The following is a 17,249-nucleotide window of genomic DNA, read 5'->3' on the forward strand; positions in this document are numbered from 1 at the left end:
AAAGCTCACTATTAACTTCAGTCACTAAATTAACTTTCGATTTTCCTGTTTTATTAATTCTTTTGCTAAATTAAGTCAGAGTGTAGCGAAATTTATTACTTCTGACAAACTTTCAGTTTTCACACTGCACGTGTCAACCTTCAGTTGCCACGCTTCTAGTGCTAATTATATGTGTAATAACCTTTCTTTTTCAGTTACTATAGTAATTGTCCTTAGGACTGGCGACTGTAATTTCCCCCAAATCTCTAATATATAATTACCGCTAGTTAATTGTTAACGTAACGGCCGCACATTTACTTTCTTTATTAGCTTTACCCCTTTTCCAAATTAATTTCCACCTGTTTCATTTGCATTTTTCCTTTCATTAAGATGTAACCCTTTCCTCCCTCTTTACCGACAGATTAACTTCGGTGACGATTGCTTTTCCCAAATTTCCATTAGGTACACGCGTTTTAATTTTTCACTGTCTTTAAGGTCGATAAGTGAGGGGGAGGTTACACATGGCGACCTGGTGACAGGACGATTTTGAAATTTGAGGTTGTTCTGAACATGAATTTTGCATTGTGTAAATCTCGTAACAAAGTACTGGTTACGAAATGGTCGATACGTCAGCGAGAATATTAGTGTGAGGAATCCTATTTAGATTAGAGATTTGCCATTGGTATTGAAAATTATTAAAATGAGTGAAGGCAACAATTACCAAAATTTGGTAGACTTGGATAAGGAACAATCGGTCGAACAGTGGGAAACGCGCACCGCGGTACCCATTGTTCAGGGGCAGGCGGCTAACATGAAAGACGCGACCGCCGAAACACAACAAAGAGCAGAAATGGAATTCCAAACTTTAGAAAATGTTTCGGAATCGGAAGTGAAAATCAAATCTGAATCCCTTGATGACGAATACGGGGGGGGCAATTAATGAGGAAGCCGCTACGGAAGTAAAACCGGTAGTTCCCGGGAATTTTACTGATTTATTGAATGTTTTGATTAATGAAATCAAGAGTCAATCGGCAGAAATTAAAGCTCAGGCTGCCAAGCAAGAAACTCAGGCTGAAAAAATTGAACGGAAGCTAGACAATCAGAACATAGCTATTAATGTTGTTAACAACAATATTGGAGTTGTTAACACAAAAGTTGATTAAATGAAAGAAGATATTGTTGTAATTAATACCGAAATCGGTAATCTTAAACAGGAAATGGTAAGCGTTCAGGTGGAAATTGCGAGCATAAATACTCGTTTTAATTCCGAAATTAGCAGAATCGAGAAAAGTGTAGGAGAAGCAGTTGCTCCGATCATCGAGAATAAGGTGACGGAACAAATTCAATTAGTGAAAAAAGAGGATCAACAGAAGGTGGAAACTTTAAAGGCTTTAGTGTCCGAGGTTGATGCTAAGGTGACGAAGCAGGCTAATACCTGCGAAGAGAAAAACAGGGAAGCAGAAACGCTTGCGACAACCACTTGCCAAGTAATTACGAGAGTTTCGGAATTAGAAAAGAAACTTGACGAAAAACAGAGCAATGTGCGAATCTGTGCACATAGTTCGGAATTTTTGACGAAAGAGGAGCGGTTCGACCCCTTGAAAAAAGTCGGTATACACCTATACATCTGACGGATTTCATTAAAAATTGTGAAAGAGTTTTACCCAGATCATGGACTAATGAGAGAAAAATTAATGCGATTATTGATGTGTTGGCTGGTGATGCCAAGCGTTGGGGCTTAAACCTCAACATTACGAACCTGACTTTTGACGAGTTTAAAAATTTGTTTCTGGCTGAATACTGGTCAGAGCAAAAACAGCAAAGTGTCTGGCGTGAATTTGTCGTATCGAGGCCTTTCGATGCGAATTCGCGCGGTTCGATGAATGAGTTTTGTGAGGGCTGGATTCGCAAGTTGGAATATTTGCGTAATCGCCACACGGAATCCGAAATAGTCTGGGAACTCTACAAGAAGCTTCCTGATGTTACAAAACGAACCGTAGGAAGCAATTACAGGACAATAAATGATTTCCTGGAAAGAGTGGAGGACGAGGACGATTGGCGCAATAATCGCGACAGCGGTAGAGGCCGTGGTAACAACAACGGGTACCACAGCAACCACAACAACGGTAACCATGGGAATAATGCATATCGCAACCATGGCAGCAATAATAATAATGGTTCGGACCGTAATAACAATCGGTACAATGCAAATAATAACAGGAATGACGGAGACCAGTATCATACTAACGTGATACGGGCTTCACAGAATAGTAATAACGCCAGAGGGTGTGATCAGCCGCCTCAGCAACATCCAGGGAGCGTATCTGCTGGGACGAGACAGGGAAACCATTAGCCGCGCAGGTGAGTGGCCGACCGGGCGTGGAGAAATTTTGGCGGCCCAATAACAGGAGAGAACCCAGGTGTCGTCGTTATGAAAATTCCGTGTGGAATAATCAACGGCGGGAGAGTGTGCCAGTGTTAGGAGAAAGGAGTGCTCCCACAAGTAGTAGATCAGCTGTATACACGGCAGTAGGAAGTTTATTCACTGTCAGTGAGAACAATTTAAGTAGTGTTCCGGAAATCGATTATAAAGTGGCAGCTGTAATACCCACAGCGGAACTGGAGATTGAGTTTAAGAATGATTCGCAAGTGTTGAGAGAAGATCAGATCTCGGATAAAACGTCCGTCATCGAGCGAGGGGATGCAGAGAGGGATGAGGTCTGGTTAAGGCAGTTCGGTCGCTTATACGACGAACTAAGAGATTATAAGGGCCTGTATGGGAGAAGTGTATATGGGGAGCGCGTGCAGGATTTTCCGCGTCTCGTCCCGCAGGAAGATAGTGTTTGTGAAATGGTAGAAAGTTCTGGCCCTAACCGGCAGACATTACCAGAAACAGTTGATGTTAATGGGGGCACGAGCAAGATTCGTCGTGTTTCGTTCCGCAGGAGTTCGATGTTGATGTAGTAACGGAAAGTTCTGGACCAACCGGCAGAACTTACCGAAAGTCGTAGTGGTAGAAGTAGCCAACCCATCCGACGCGAACCTCCAGTTTAAACATTGCGAGAGTATTAAGGAGAAAGATTACGAAAATTTTATTGATAGCCGGACACGATTGGTAGAAAAGCACATAGATTACAGCGTGTATGTGGTTAGAGCTGACATTATACGGTCAGACGATAGCAGTGTGGGTTGCGCAGATCTAGAGTAAGTAATTGCAGATACTACTGGGCACATTTCTCCAGGTAGATTGTCAGATGAGATCAATCTGACCAAAGAGGAATCAACGAAGGTGACAATTAGTGAATTGATAGCAAAGCAACACTCACTAGTTGACGAGTTACAGGAAAAGGTTTCGGTATTGGAGGCGAAGCTACAGACTAAGCCTTAGGACAAACGTGTTGAAATTAAAACTGTATGTGAACAGTGGCTGAAAAAGCCGCCAGATAAGCCGGATTTAAGATCAAAGCCAGATGGGTTTTTCTAGAGTGACCTGGATGTAGACGAGGATTTACTGTGGGAAAATAAAGAAACGGTCGAGGACAAGTGTAGACAGATAGTAGTGTCTGTTAATATGCACGGCCTACAATTAAACGTGTTGATTGACACCAGTGCAGAATTGAGTGCTGTATCTGGAAAAATATTTCAGTTACTGAAAGATAGACCCGGCATCGTAGTTATGCCAGTAACAGGAGTGAAATTTATCGGTGCTACTGGGAAGGCCAGTAAACCGGTCGCAAAACAGATTTTTGTCCACTTCGAGATATGTGGGGCACGATTTGAACAAGAGTTTGTCGTCGTGCCAGACTTAACTACGGAAGTAATTATCGGGTTAGATTGGCTAATAAAGTACCGTGCAGTGATTAACTGCGAAAGCAAAACTTTGACATGTATGTCACTAGATAAAACAATAATAGTGGGTTTTGACGAGGCAGGAGACGGTGTGCATAGGCAATACCAACCTATACACATTGTTAACTGGCCGGATGACATTGACGTCGGAATGAATTTGAACTGCCGTAACGTGAGGAATTTCGGCATTGACAAAAGTGTTGAAATAGAAGCGCGTTTTGCTAAGTTTGCAATCGGAGACTTAGTACTTGTAAATGCTCATGAGAAATCGAGCGAGATGGACAATGAAATCTCTAAATTTAAGTTTGTTTATAATGGACCATATAAAGTCGTTGGTATACCTCACACAAATGCTTATTGCTTAGAGTATCCACGCTCTGGAAAACGATTAGGTATACGGAATTTCGTAGACTTGAAATTGTACCAACCTAGGATCGATTAATACCACACAATGGGTAATTTGTACAGTATGTAAATATAGAGTGTAAGATTAAATTTGCTAGATTGCCATGCTTTTGCCTGACCTAGAGGACATTGAAGAAGTTGTAATTAATAAGTAATTAAATTTTACTAAATGATTTAAGAGAAACTGATTATTAATCTACTGAAAAATCCAAGCTGCTAGTTTAAGTTTTCAGCTGAGTCACAGTAGATTAAGGAATTGAAATACGATTTTGTAACAAGCTGTAAGATTTCATGAATATGTGTTTTACTAGTCATTGCCGATGTACTTAGACGATGTTTTAAGTTTCAGGCTTGTACATGTGTGATGATGGACAGTGTTGAGTTATCCACTGTGATAGTGTTAATGGACTCCTTGAGATTACTCGGGAGTGAGTTTTTCCGAAAGAATTCAGCTACATTTCCTCACTTTTGGCGTTTTCTATATCAGTTAAGTGGAGAATGTTAAACTTCCAGAATGAGATTTTCACTCTGCAGAGGAGTGTGCGCTGATATGAAACTTCCTGGCAGATTAAAACTGTGTGCCCGACCGAGACTCGAGCTCGGGACATCGCAGGTCCCGAGTTCGAGTCTCGGTCGGGCACACAGTTTTAATCTGCCAGGAAGTTTCAATGTTAAACTTGTCCTGTCCCCTCAAACCAACGGCCCTCTGTAGCATCTACGGGCTTAGGAAAATTAGTTAATTAGTATAACTCCAGAATTAAATTTGATGAATTCTAAAGTAATCGACTGAGTTAGATATCAGTTTATAGGAATTTAATGTGACGTTCTAATCTGTGCTCAGAATTAAAGGATTAATTATAATGCTCTCCCTTCTTTTGTGGTAATGACTGGTGTGGACAGATGCTGTTGCCCTGCCACGTGCGTTTTGTGCGTCACAGTCACTGCGTTAATAGCTGCTGCCTCAAGGGTCCGATTTGGGAAAAAACTGTCCCTCCCTCACCCCCCCCCCCCCCAAAAAACAAAGACCTCCTTGACCCCAGCACATAGCAACAGCAAAAAACATATAAACAATACTGTCACGTAGAAGAAGGCGTAATTAGATGAATGACGAACACTAACTTCACTTAACGAAGATTTATTCAGCACTTGCACATACAAGAGCGCGGAGGGAACTGCCTCCGGCCAGAACACATACAGTATATATACGGCTACAGAACATTCTACTACAACGATTCTTGACATTTGTGGATACTTCTAGAATTTACTCGAATCGAATATAGATATTACAACTGTACAGTCCAGGTCAGTTTTGAACTCACGACCCCCCATGCAACAGTTAAGTATCTTAACCACTACACCACGGTGCTACTCAGCTTCTTCTGCGACCTTTCTCCCTCCTTAAGAGGACAGCGTATCGGTGTTACGTCCTCCTAGTCCGGGAACGAGTCACCGGTCCTGCATACTCACTCCTGATGACTGATTCTCGCCCTAGCGGTAATCTTAGAACTTCTTTTGCCGCGACGTTCTTCGTCACCTTTCCGCTTGTTGCCTGTCGCTGGCGCTTCGAAATTTACCCTGGGTTGCAGGATCCATATAGGGCTTCATTAGAAGGACGTGGACCGTATCTCTGATCATTCGTCCTCTTGTATCGGGGTAGAAATCTTCAACTTCATAAGAAACGTCAGACAACTGTCTTACGACCTTATAAGGTCCAAAGTAGCGTCTGAGGAGCTTCTCAGAGAGATCAACCTACCGAACAGGAGTGAAGATCCAGACCAGGTCACCAGGCTGGTAGACAACAGGGCCTTGGCTCGCGTCATACCTTCGGCGACAGTTTTCTTGTAGGTTTTACATATTTCCCATTAGCCACCTTCAGCACAGATGTTTTTCTGTCGACGAATACGGTTTTCTGCAACTGGCGACAGTACTTCTCCGAAACGAGTGAATATGATGCTCCAGAGTTCACAGGAGCTATCCATGAGAATATCATTTTTGTAGTGAACGACGGCGGAGGATTTTCTCTTCGGAGGCCTCACCTCCAAGAAAGGTCGCGCCCTTAATTTTCCAGGTTGCGGCGGCTAGGTGATCGGCTGGGGCTTCTAAACGGCGATGGAGATCTTGATCGGCGTGTTGGGAAGCGTCCTCTCCAGCGGGTAGCGTCGTACTGCACCCACATCTTCTTGTTCATCTTCGTCGTTTCGGCGTAGGACTTGATACGTCCTCAGCAACACACTTCATGAGATGTGCAACCTTATCTTCCTCCTTCATTCTATGATCCACTGTTTTACACAGCTCCAAGACGTCTTGAATGTAGCATGCTGTAGTTTATCCTGGACGCTGTGTACTGCACTTGAATTTATCTTCAGCCTTGCACTTCTGCCGTTGTTTGTCGCCGAAATACGTGCGCAGCTCCGCCTGGAATACTTCCCAGATTGTGAACTTCTCCTCCATATTCTCATACCATTGCTTTGTAGTGCGCTCCAAATAGAAAAATGCGTTAGCGAAATACACGGCGTCATCCCATTTGTTAAATTTGCCTATACGCTCATATAATTTCAGCCGCTTGTTTGTTTCTGGGCCATTGTCACCAGAGAATCCGGAACGATGTCTTATGTGGTGGCACACAGTAGCTGTCATCCTTACGTCCTCTTCTTCTTCTGTCTCTGATAGATTGCGATGCGTTGAATATGGGTCGAAGTCGGGTTTCTCGCCACGTAACCGGTAGCTCTGTTGTGGCCTGGTGGGAGCCAGTCTGTCGTCGATAACGTGCGCTATAACAAGTTCCAATACCCATTGACTCCACCAGAATAATGTCACGTAGAAGAAGGTGTAATTAGATGAATGACGATCACTAACTTCTCTTAGTGAAGGTTTATCCAGCACTTGGACATACAAGACCGCGGAGCGATCTGCCTCGGCCAGAACACATACAGCATATACACTCCTGGAAATGGAAAAAAGAACACATTGACACCGGTGTGTCAGACCCACCATACTTGCTCCGGACACTGCGAGAGGGCTGTACAAGCAATGATCACACGCACGGCACAGCGGACACACCAGGAACCGCGGTGTTGGCCGTCGAATGGCGCTAGCTGCGCAGCATTTGTGCACCGCCGCCGTCAGTGTCAGCCAGTTTGCCGTGGCATACGGAGCTCCATCACTGTCTTTAACACTGGTAGCATGCCGCGACAGCGTGGACGTGAACCGTATGTGCAGCTGACGGACTTTGAGCGAGGGCGTATAGTGGGCATGCGGGAGGCCGGGTGGACGTACCGCCGAATTACTCAACACGTGGGGCGTGAGGTCTCCACAGTACATCGATGTTTTCGCCAGTGGTCGGCGAAAGGTGCACGTGCCCGTCGACCTGGGACCAGACCGCAGCGACGCACGGATGCACGCCAAGACCGTAGGATCCTACGCAGTGCCGTAGGGGACCGCACCGCCACTTCCCAGCAAATTAGGGACACTGTTGCTCCTGGGGTATCGGCGAGGACCATTCGCAACCGTCTCCATGAAGCTGGGCTACGGTCCCGCACACCGTTAGGCCGTCTTCCGCTCACGCCCCAACATCGTGCAGCCCGCCTCCAGTGGTGTCGCGACAGGCGTGAATGGAGGGACGAATGGAGACGTGTCGTCTTCAGCGATGAGAGTCGCTTCTGCCTTGGTGCCAATGATGGTCGTATGCGTGTTTGGCGCCGTGCAGGTGAGCGCCACAATCAGGACTGCATACGACCGAGGCACACAGGGCCAACACCCGGCATCATGGTGTGGGGAACGATCTCCTACACTGGCCGTACACCACTGGTGATCGTCGAGGGGACACTGAATAGTGCACGGTACATCCAAACCGTCATCGAACCCATCGTTCTACCATTCCTAGACCGGCAAGGGAATTTGCTGTTCCAACAGGACAATGCACGTCCGCATGTATCCCGTGCCACCCAACGTGCTCTAGAAGGTGTAAGTCAACTACCGTGGCCAGCAAGATCTCCGGATCTGTCCCCCATTGAGCATGTTTGGGACTGGATGAAGCGTCGTCTCACGCGGTCTGCACGTCCAGCACGAACGCTGGTCCAACTGAGGCGCCAGGTGGAAATGGCATGGCAAGCCGTTCCACAGGACTACATCCAGCATCTGTACGATCGTCTCCATGGGAGAATAGCAGCCTGCATTGCTGCGAAAGGTGGATATACACTGTACTAGTGCCGACATTGTGCATGCTCTGTTGCCTGTGTCTATGTGCCTGTGGTTCTGACAGTGTGATCATGTGATGTATCTGAACCCAGGAATGTGTCAATAAAGTTTACCCTTCCTGGGACAATGAATTCACGGTGTTCTTATTTCAATTTCCAGGAGTGTATACGGCGACAGAACATTCCAGTACAATGATTCTTGACATTTGTGCATACTTCTGGAATGTACTAGAACTGAATATAGAAATTAAAACCTTGCAGTCTATGTGAGTTTTTATCTCACGACCGTCCGCGCAACAGTTTAATATCATAACCACTACACCACGGTACTACTCGGCTTCTTTTGCGACAATACCACTGAAACTTTTAATATATAGAACCAAAGTTCTACCCCTGCACAAAACGTTTTATAAAATATTTCCTTAGCCTACATACAATTTGCCCTAAGTATTGTCTCCATTCACTTTATTTTTAAATTTTTATTTATTTGAGACAAGGAGGACATTGTGACCAAAGAGGGACCCTTCCCATAAATAGTATTTCTCAGCGCTGTAACGACTGCCATTAACTCGACCGATATCACTACACTAGATTAAACTCTTCGTTTTACTGGAAGAATCACTGAACAAGGGGTTCGACTGACACTTTAATTTTACACCAAACAGTGGCACTCACAATTGTCGGTCAGGTAAATGGTGGGTCTGATCCTGCCGTTGACTCCGATAGAGTGCGACAAGAGGGGATATTCGGCGAGCAGGTTGGTCAGGTAGCGATCACTGCCATTTTGACGGCTGCCCCTACCACGTCACAAACAAGATCAGCAGTCTTTTGTATGCGGCTCAGGAACACGATTCTAGTGCCTCAGTCCATCGTTCCCTACTGGTCCGCGACTGTGAGAGGCGAGCCATTGACACCAGCTGTTGCCAGTCTGTAATAAGCCGTCAGGTTAATAATTCAAACACGCCAGAGACATATGTTTTCGGCATTCTCTGAGGGAGCAGACGGCGAGAGACAAGCTGCTGTGGCCCAGTTACGGAATGTCCTTTCATAGTCTTCAAGCGTCACAATGAAACATCTTATAATTAACACGAAAATATACATCTTAATGACATCATTTTCTTATCTACTAATCTTATCTAATCAGACTTGTGGTCTCTGTCATGCTGCTTCAACTTTCGAGCGCCCAGCACTCTTACAGTATCTTAAGGTAACATAATTCCTTTGTTAGGCTGAATAAGCATTTAGGCTCTCAGTTCTATAGCGATACCGCTATACTAATTGTCCTACCTTTCAACTTCGCCTCAGATACGTCTCTTAGATTAGGACAGTATTACCATTGTATTCCCTTCTACTCTACGTTTATTGTTTTGCTCTTCTCTCCCACTAGTTTCAACACAAGGCATCTTTCCCCTTCACACAGATCAGTGTTTCCCACGCTTTCTATGTTCTAGAATCGCTGAACGAACAGTTTGTCGAGACCAACACCATCATATTAATATCCCGATTGTTCATCGCTGGCGGACCTTTTTGCTTAACAAATTTTTTTCCCCACATTAAACTTTACTCCACTTACTATGCATTCTTCGCAGTGAATTCCTTCAGCTGACTTCTGGTCATATGGTGCGACATCCCTTGGCATAAAAACCAAATACAAGAAAATGACGTTTAATGCCTCATATCACCCTCCTTCATCTATTTTAACAGCGAACCGTTAGCATCATAAAAATTTTATGTTCTGATTCTAGATAATGACCTCAGTCACAGTGGTGTCAGCATTTGTGCGTGTATTGGCAGAGGGTTTTCGTCTGCTGGTCATGCCTTTCAATTAGACCTCTCGACACTGTTGCGAAGGCTTTGGCGATACAGATTGATTCTCAAACCTTATCTGTCTCTGCCAATTTTAGCCGGGGAGCGGTTTATGTTTGTGCCGATCATGCCCGTCATCTAGGGTTCTCACATTCCCAGTGCCACCTGCCTCAAGGGGAACAAACTCCACGCTGTTAATACCCTTGCCACCTACTGCCATTGCGTGATATGTGCTCTATATTCCTGCTTTCCACTCTTCCACTACACCCCAAGTCTTTTCCCAGTGGTATCGGTCAATTGCCCTTATTAAACTATGTAAATTTCTCCTCGGTTTCCTTCTTAATACCTGCCAACCACCTCACAGTTACATAAATCACAACACGACTTGTAACTAGGGAACACATAACTTCAGGCACACGCCACATAACGGGAAATTGTCACTACCTCAACCTTTATCTCTAAGGAAATGAAGATGAAATGGACTACACTATCATTACAAATACACACTCCGGAATTCTGACCCGGAGTTTTGCATTAATTCGAGGATGTGAAGGGGTCTACCTGAGCTTGATACTTGCAATTTTCTGTATTCCTTCTCAGCGCCGGTATCTGGGTCGACAACTAAATAGCAGTGTCTCCTAGAACTTTTTCGACTTCGTAGGGACCGTCATGCAGCTGACAGAACTTGGCTACTTAGTTTTCTAAGAGATCAGACGCTCGGCTGTGCAATTATGGCGCGCCTTCCGGGGAGCTACCTTCCTCGTCTTTCTTGTTACGGGTTTGACAATTTTATTCGTAATTCCTCTCTTGGGGAAGAACGTAACTGAGCCGGGGCTCTGACGGACGTAATAAACACGACCGGGGAATAGCCTGTAGAATAGATGATTAAACTGTCAGTGATCTCTTCGAAAAGCGGGGTATACTGCATCCACTTAGCACGCCGAGTAGAATAGTGCCATGTTCCATACTTCGCGGAAACACCGGTCGGCTGGGATCGCGGCTGCAAAGTAACAACTTTTCCGGTTAACGGTGGTTCCTCGCTGCTGCATGTAGACGATCCAGTTGTGAGATGTGAAATGTGGGCTGTTATCCGAAAAAATCCCATTGCGGCTACCGAACGTATCAGCGTAAACACCTCACAAGAGCAATAGCCGACGTTGTCATATGGTACGCGTATTCTGATACGAGAAATTCTTCTGTCAACAAATCTTTCAAAGGGCATTCACCTCCTTTCGCGAATCATTACACACAACTTGAAGGAGTAAACTGAGTGTTCTTGTAATTTTTCTGACGCGACTTCCGTAACGAAAGCAGCCGCTGCCTGTTGTGTATTCTCGTTGTTGTTCTGAGGCGGCACATGGCGACAGTTTGCGAGCTAACATCCCTAAGATGTTCGGGCTCACATGCGGTTCCTCTTCGTCGAAATGTCTTGGCTCAAACTGGTCTAGGGGTTCAACCGCACGTGTCGCATTACACGCCCTAAATTAGACACCTGTGATCCTTTGGTTAAATTGTCTGGCTGATGGCAAGTTTGCGAAATAAAAAGTTAACGTAACATATAATAACAGTAATAATAATATCGCGAACTAAATTAACGACTCATAAATGATGTAGGCCACACAATTGCGATTTGGTTAGAATAATGTTTATCAAATGGTTCAAATAGCTCTGAGCACTATGGGACTCAACTGCTGTGGTCATAAGTCCCCTAGAACTTAGAACTACTTAAACCTAACTAACCTAAGGACAGCACACAACACCCAGCCATCACGAGGCAGAGAAAATTCCTGACCCCGCCGGGAATCGAACCCGGGAACCCGGGCGTGGGAAGCGAGAACGCTACCGCACGACCACGAGATGCGGGCTAATGTTTATCCAGAAAGCAAACTAATAGCGAAAGTGACCATATTTAGAGTTACTGTTACACTCGAGCGGATATGCATTTGAAACAGTTCGATCAATCACAATGTCATCGCGAAACACAAGTTATCTACGCGAAAAGTTAGAGTTCACACCAGGCGCGCGGCTGCTCACCGCTCAGTGACTAAGTCCCGCAATACCACACAACGCGAAATTTTATAAGTCGTTTCACTTCCTAGCTGCCTAAAGAACGACTGTCCGCTTTCGCGTCTCATTCCGACTGTTCACTTTGTTGTCTCCAGCCGAACATCCGCTTTCTCGTCTCTATCAGCACTGTCCTCTGCCCGTCCACGGCCGCGTTTCCCGCGCGCCGAATATTCTCGCTCATCTGACTAGAGCAATTCCCTTTCCTGAAGCCGTCCATTTGATTGGCTACAGCTTATTCTACATTACTTTGCATTTTAACATATTTAAAAAATCAAAGCTTGATCACTTTCACGTTCTAAATAACGTAACAATAATATCCATTACTTAATAAATGTTAAATTCTTTTCCATAGAACCAATACAAATTCCTCCTTAACTTTGAATGTCATGGTCAATAGCCTCGCACCGATGTACTATCCGATAAATAAATAAAGGACAAAAGTAGCTATTATGCACTAAACCTTACAACAAATATTCTGTTACCCAATGATTCAATAGGGTGTCATGCTGTCATCGTTCAATGTGTTTAGTGCGGAAGACATGATGATCTCATGCTTAACTGAAAATACTGATAATTTAAATTCACTATATCTTTTAAACAAATAAAGTTACAGAGTTGATATTTACAACATTTGTCATTTTAATGATGAGCTTCTATATGAAATGTCGATCTTTAAGACTGACCAAAGCTTTCAGATTTTAGCATTCAGGTCTTTGTCAGAGAGCTGGTAACTTCACTACAACAGTAAATCCTAAACTATTATAGATATGATCAATAGTAAAGTTTTATTGAGATCACCATGAAAATTTATGAAGGATGGTAGATGAAAATTAGTGTGGCTTCATTCCCTGAATTTCTGCAGAATGAAATAGTTTTCATAAAGCACACTACAGTGCCTAGGCCTCACTCAGCACAATAGACGCCTGAGAATTTCCCCATCTCGTGGCGAATCTGCGCTCTTTGTGGCACACAGTCCTGGACGACAGGCTTCGTTTCACAATTCTTGAAGGCTGACTCATTCTGTCATATATTTACATGAGAACGAAATGCTCGTTAACTCACAAATTGTTCTTGCTTTTCCGTTTCCTCGAATTAAAACACTGTACTGAGGTAATATTCCTGTCACAATGATGATTCTTGTGGGAATTGCTGCCTTGTCCTCGACCTGTCTAACCGCGGACTTCTCTGGTTGTTTTAGTACTAGAGTTTTGATTATGTGGTCGGACATTGCTGCTACCTGTTCCTACAATGCGCATTGAGCGACTGTTTCTCTCGTCTTGGAGTTTGTCGAGTGCCAACAATATTTTCAAAAATTGTTGTTCTATACTGACGATCTGGACAGTTGACAACTGTCGCCTCGCCCATTGTACCATCCTATGGTATATTAATTGAATCGTATCCTCAGGGTTCATTGGCGACTCCATGTGCCGTACAGCCGAAGCTTGTGCAGACTCCCGCCAATTGGACTGTAATGCAGCCCCGTCATCAGACACCGCCTGACTGTGTGCTGACGCACATGGTTTCGGTATTGAGCCAAAAACTCACAGATCAACTGCGTAAAATCCGTACAGGATCGTTCGTTTATTTGCCATTACAGGCTTGCCTCAGATACGAGGTGTTCTCCGTAGGAGTTCATTAACTGCCGTTGTGTGATTTTATCAGACTCGTTCCAGTTTGAGACATTTAGGAGGAAGTGTACAGGGTGGATTTTTCAATTCATTCCACTGAGGCTCTCCCTGTTAGGGGTACTGTAAGGAACAGTCTGTTGCACAAACTGATGGATGTAGCTTTAGAAGGATTGGGTTTACGGCAAGTTGAAAAAGAGAGTGAAATTACAATCAAATGAACACCGTTAGTTGCTTACAGGCGTTGACATACGTCAACGGGGACAGATGAAAATGTGTGCCCCCACCGGGACTCGAACCCGGGATCTCCTGCTTACATGGCAGACGCTCTATCCATCTGAGCCTCCGAGGACACAGAGGATAGCGCGACTGCAGAGATTGATCTCAGGCACGCCTCCCGCGAAACCCACATTCTCAACGTATTGTCCCGCACTACATTCGTAGTGCCCCCGCCCATTATACTCATTACTCGCGGAGTGTTGCCGATTCCCGTAAGAGTTCGGGCACTGTTTGTGCATTCCCACAGAAGAAGAAGATGGTCAAGCGGCCGGTGAGCCTTAACTATATATTATACTAAGATGGTATCTGTTCTTTCGGACATAATGGGCGGGGGCACTACGAATGTAGTGCGGGACAATACGTTGAGAATATGGGTTTCGCGGGAGGCGTGCAAGAGATCAATCCCTGCAGTCGCACTATCCTCTGTGCCCTCGGAGGCTCAGATGGATAGAGCGTCTGCCATTTAAGCAGGAGATCCCGGGTTCGAGTCCCGGTCGGGGCACACATGTCCATCTGTCCCCGTTGACGTATGTCAACGCCTGTAAGCAGCTAAGGGTGTTCATTTCATTGTAATTTCACTCTAACGAGCTGCATGGTCACCGATGGTATCTGTTCTTTCGGACCATCTTAGTATAAGAAAAAGAGAGTATTAGAGAGCGAGCGGGAGGGTGATATACACTAGCGTGTGCTAAACACCTTTCCTGGAAAACTTCTCTCTTTCATGCCTCCTCTGTGTTACCACAGACGACATGTTAATGACCTCATTCGTTCTAAGACTGTGATACAAGCGAGGTGCCTATTTGCTTCTACCTCCCTGGGCGGAATGCATAAGTTCTAACTAATGTTCGCCAATCTGCAGTCTTCCACAGTTGTTTTCCCCTGCGCAAATCCACTATCTTGAGGCTGCAATAAACTCCTAGTGAGGAGCAAATGTTTCAGAAAGGATTCTGCGGGATGCCACTCGCTTTTTGGTAGCAGAACACGAGAAACTGCACAATTACAATCCACTTTAGAGTCATGAATAATTTGCTTTCAACAAAATAATGAACTACATAATTCCGTAATTACTATCACACTGTTCTCAGTCACATTTCCAAGTAACCAAAAATTGTTAGTAAAGCCTTAGCTGACAATGACCGTGGCAGACAACATGTCTATCCTCCAACACCACCGAACCAGCTCTCACATTTAAAAACCAGAGCTAGCTAATTAGGTTGTGACTGACACTGACTACTGCAGACAACGTGTCTGACCTCCGACACTGCCGAACCAGCTGTGATCTTCCAGATGAACCACCTCGCCCGCCATCCAAGTTATGCGCGATCCGAAGATCAGCGAGGTGCCTCGTCTGCCCTTTCCTTTAGCAGTTTTTTATTATTCTGCTGCTTATTAATACTTGTGAAATAATGGAATGACAGCACGCTATTCAGAGATGCTTCTATAACATTCAGGTACATACACTGTTTAGTTTTACTAATACCAATAACAAAAGACTATCAGTTTGGAGCGCAACTTCCGAATGCAGCAGCCAATCTCAGAGTAGGATCACAATTTTGGCGGTCTTTCTCACGATACCCGTACCAAACCAGCCATTTGTCATCGGTACGTTACACCACATTACGTCATCTTGCGACTGCTGCCTTCTCAGCTGTTGTAAGAAGAGCTTCTCGTAGCCGAATATCATGGCTGTAAAGCCAGAAATATTACAGGGTTATGCTTCTCTAATCGAATTCAGAATGCTAGTTCCCACCTGAACAGTAGCTGCTCTCTCAGTGGAAGCTATGGAAGCTATAGATGTAGTGTTATTTGATCGGTCTGACCCAGAAACCATTCCGACCGACACAGCCACTAGTGCCGAGCGAAGTTCGGCTGCCCCTGCGGCAGTCGACAAAGGGCCGGCAACCGAGCCTAATCCTACTGACAGGCGGCCGTTCTCTGTGATGTGCGAGCTCGGAGCTGCTGCTCCTAACGTTCTCCTCCCTCGTGCTTTGTGAGACAACAGCTGTCCCATCCTAGACCCAGAAATTCGGTGGACAGGCACTGCACTGGCAATCTTATCAGCTATGTTAGACTCTAATTTTAACTCAGATTCCATGTATCGCTTCCCGCGCTGACTGAAACCTACGTTCCAGAGTACTGTGCAAGGTTCAGCTCTGTCAATTGCAATCAACACTTTAATAAAGATGGCAAAGGTAATGTTAATCAGAACACTAGGAGGAGATGTGGTCTAAATAACAACTGATTTATTAATTCTTAACATCTCATGACAAAAGGTGGCTAAAGAAACGCCACACAAACATTTTTATTTGACAAACGCTTTCAATAATATGTGGTCTATGGTTAACAAAGTGATCGGCTGGGGATCAACACACTACACTAACCAGAACTAATCGCTGTGTTTCACTTCATAAATGTAAATCCGTGGTAAGGCCCAAAAACTATGCTACTATCAGGCATCTATACTTTACTATTCCATAAAGAAAAATATGGTTCCAAAGAACATTGTGCTGAGAAGCATATATTGGAGCCCTACGCCGTAGCAACGAATACTTTACTCTTCTGCGGGTGAGGGCGGGACAGCGCGGCGCGGTCGAAGACTGAAGTGACGGACAGCGACAATGTTATTAAAAGTGCGTGCTCGGAAGTACACAAATACGCGGTCTCGCGTTCGACTGATATGGAACGCAGGTACTTCCCTATGAGCCTCTGAAACCCTGGTGAATTCCAGTGTGCAGGTGGAACTGATCGCTGGTTTGCCAAACCAATTTGTCTCCACAACACGACTATGCATGACGGAATATGTCAAATGTTTAGACGGATGACTCAAAACAAATAAGTACCCCCACACATCACACGTTGTGTGCATGATGCAAGATACAGTACCTCTGACGGTTCAGATGGTGACTGGCACAGGCTCTAAATGGTACACTAGCAAAGATTACAAGTCTCACCGTTTAAGTAAAGACCTGCCGCTCTTTACTAGCGAAGCATCAGTACAAGAGTGAGTTCTTCTCTTTCTCTCAGCTTTCCTCGCCAGCTCAGT

At 44.8% G+C, this 17,249-nt stretch overlaps 1 non-coding gene across 1 annotated transcript; it reads left to right on the forward strand.

Annotated features, from left to right (window-relative positions):
• Window positions 1-14,633: 14,633 nt before the first annotated feature.
• On the forward strand, window positions 14,634-14,708 carry Trnak-uuu (transfer RNA lysine (anticodon UUU)). The gene has a single exon. It is a non-coding gene; the product is annotated as a tRNA-Lys (tRNA).
• Window positions 14,709-17,249: the final 2,541 nt, after the last annotated feature.

Source organism: Schistocerca cancellata, chromosome 4, assembly GCF_023864275.1.
Source record: "Schistocerca cancellata isolate TAMUIC-IGC-003103 chromosome 4, iqSchCanc2.1, whole genome shotgun sequence".
Lineage (NCBI taxonomy): Eukaryota > Metazoa > Arthropoda > Insecta > Orthoptera > Acrididae > Schistocerca > Schistocerca cancellata.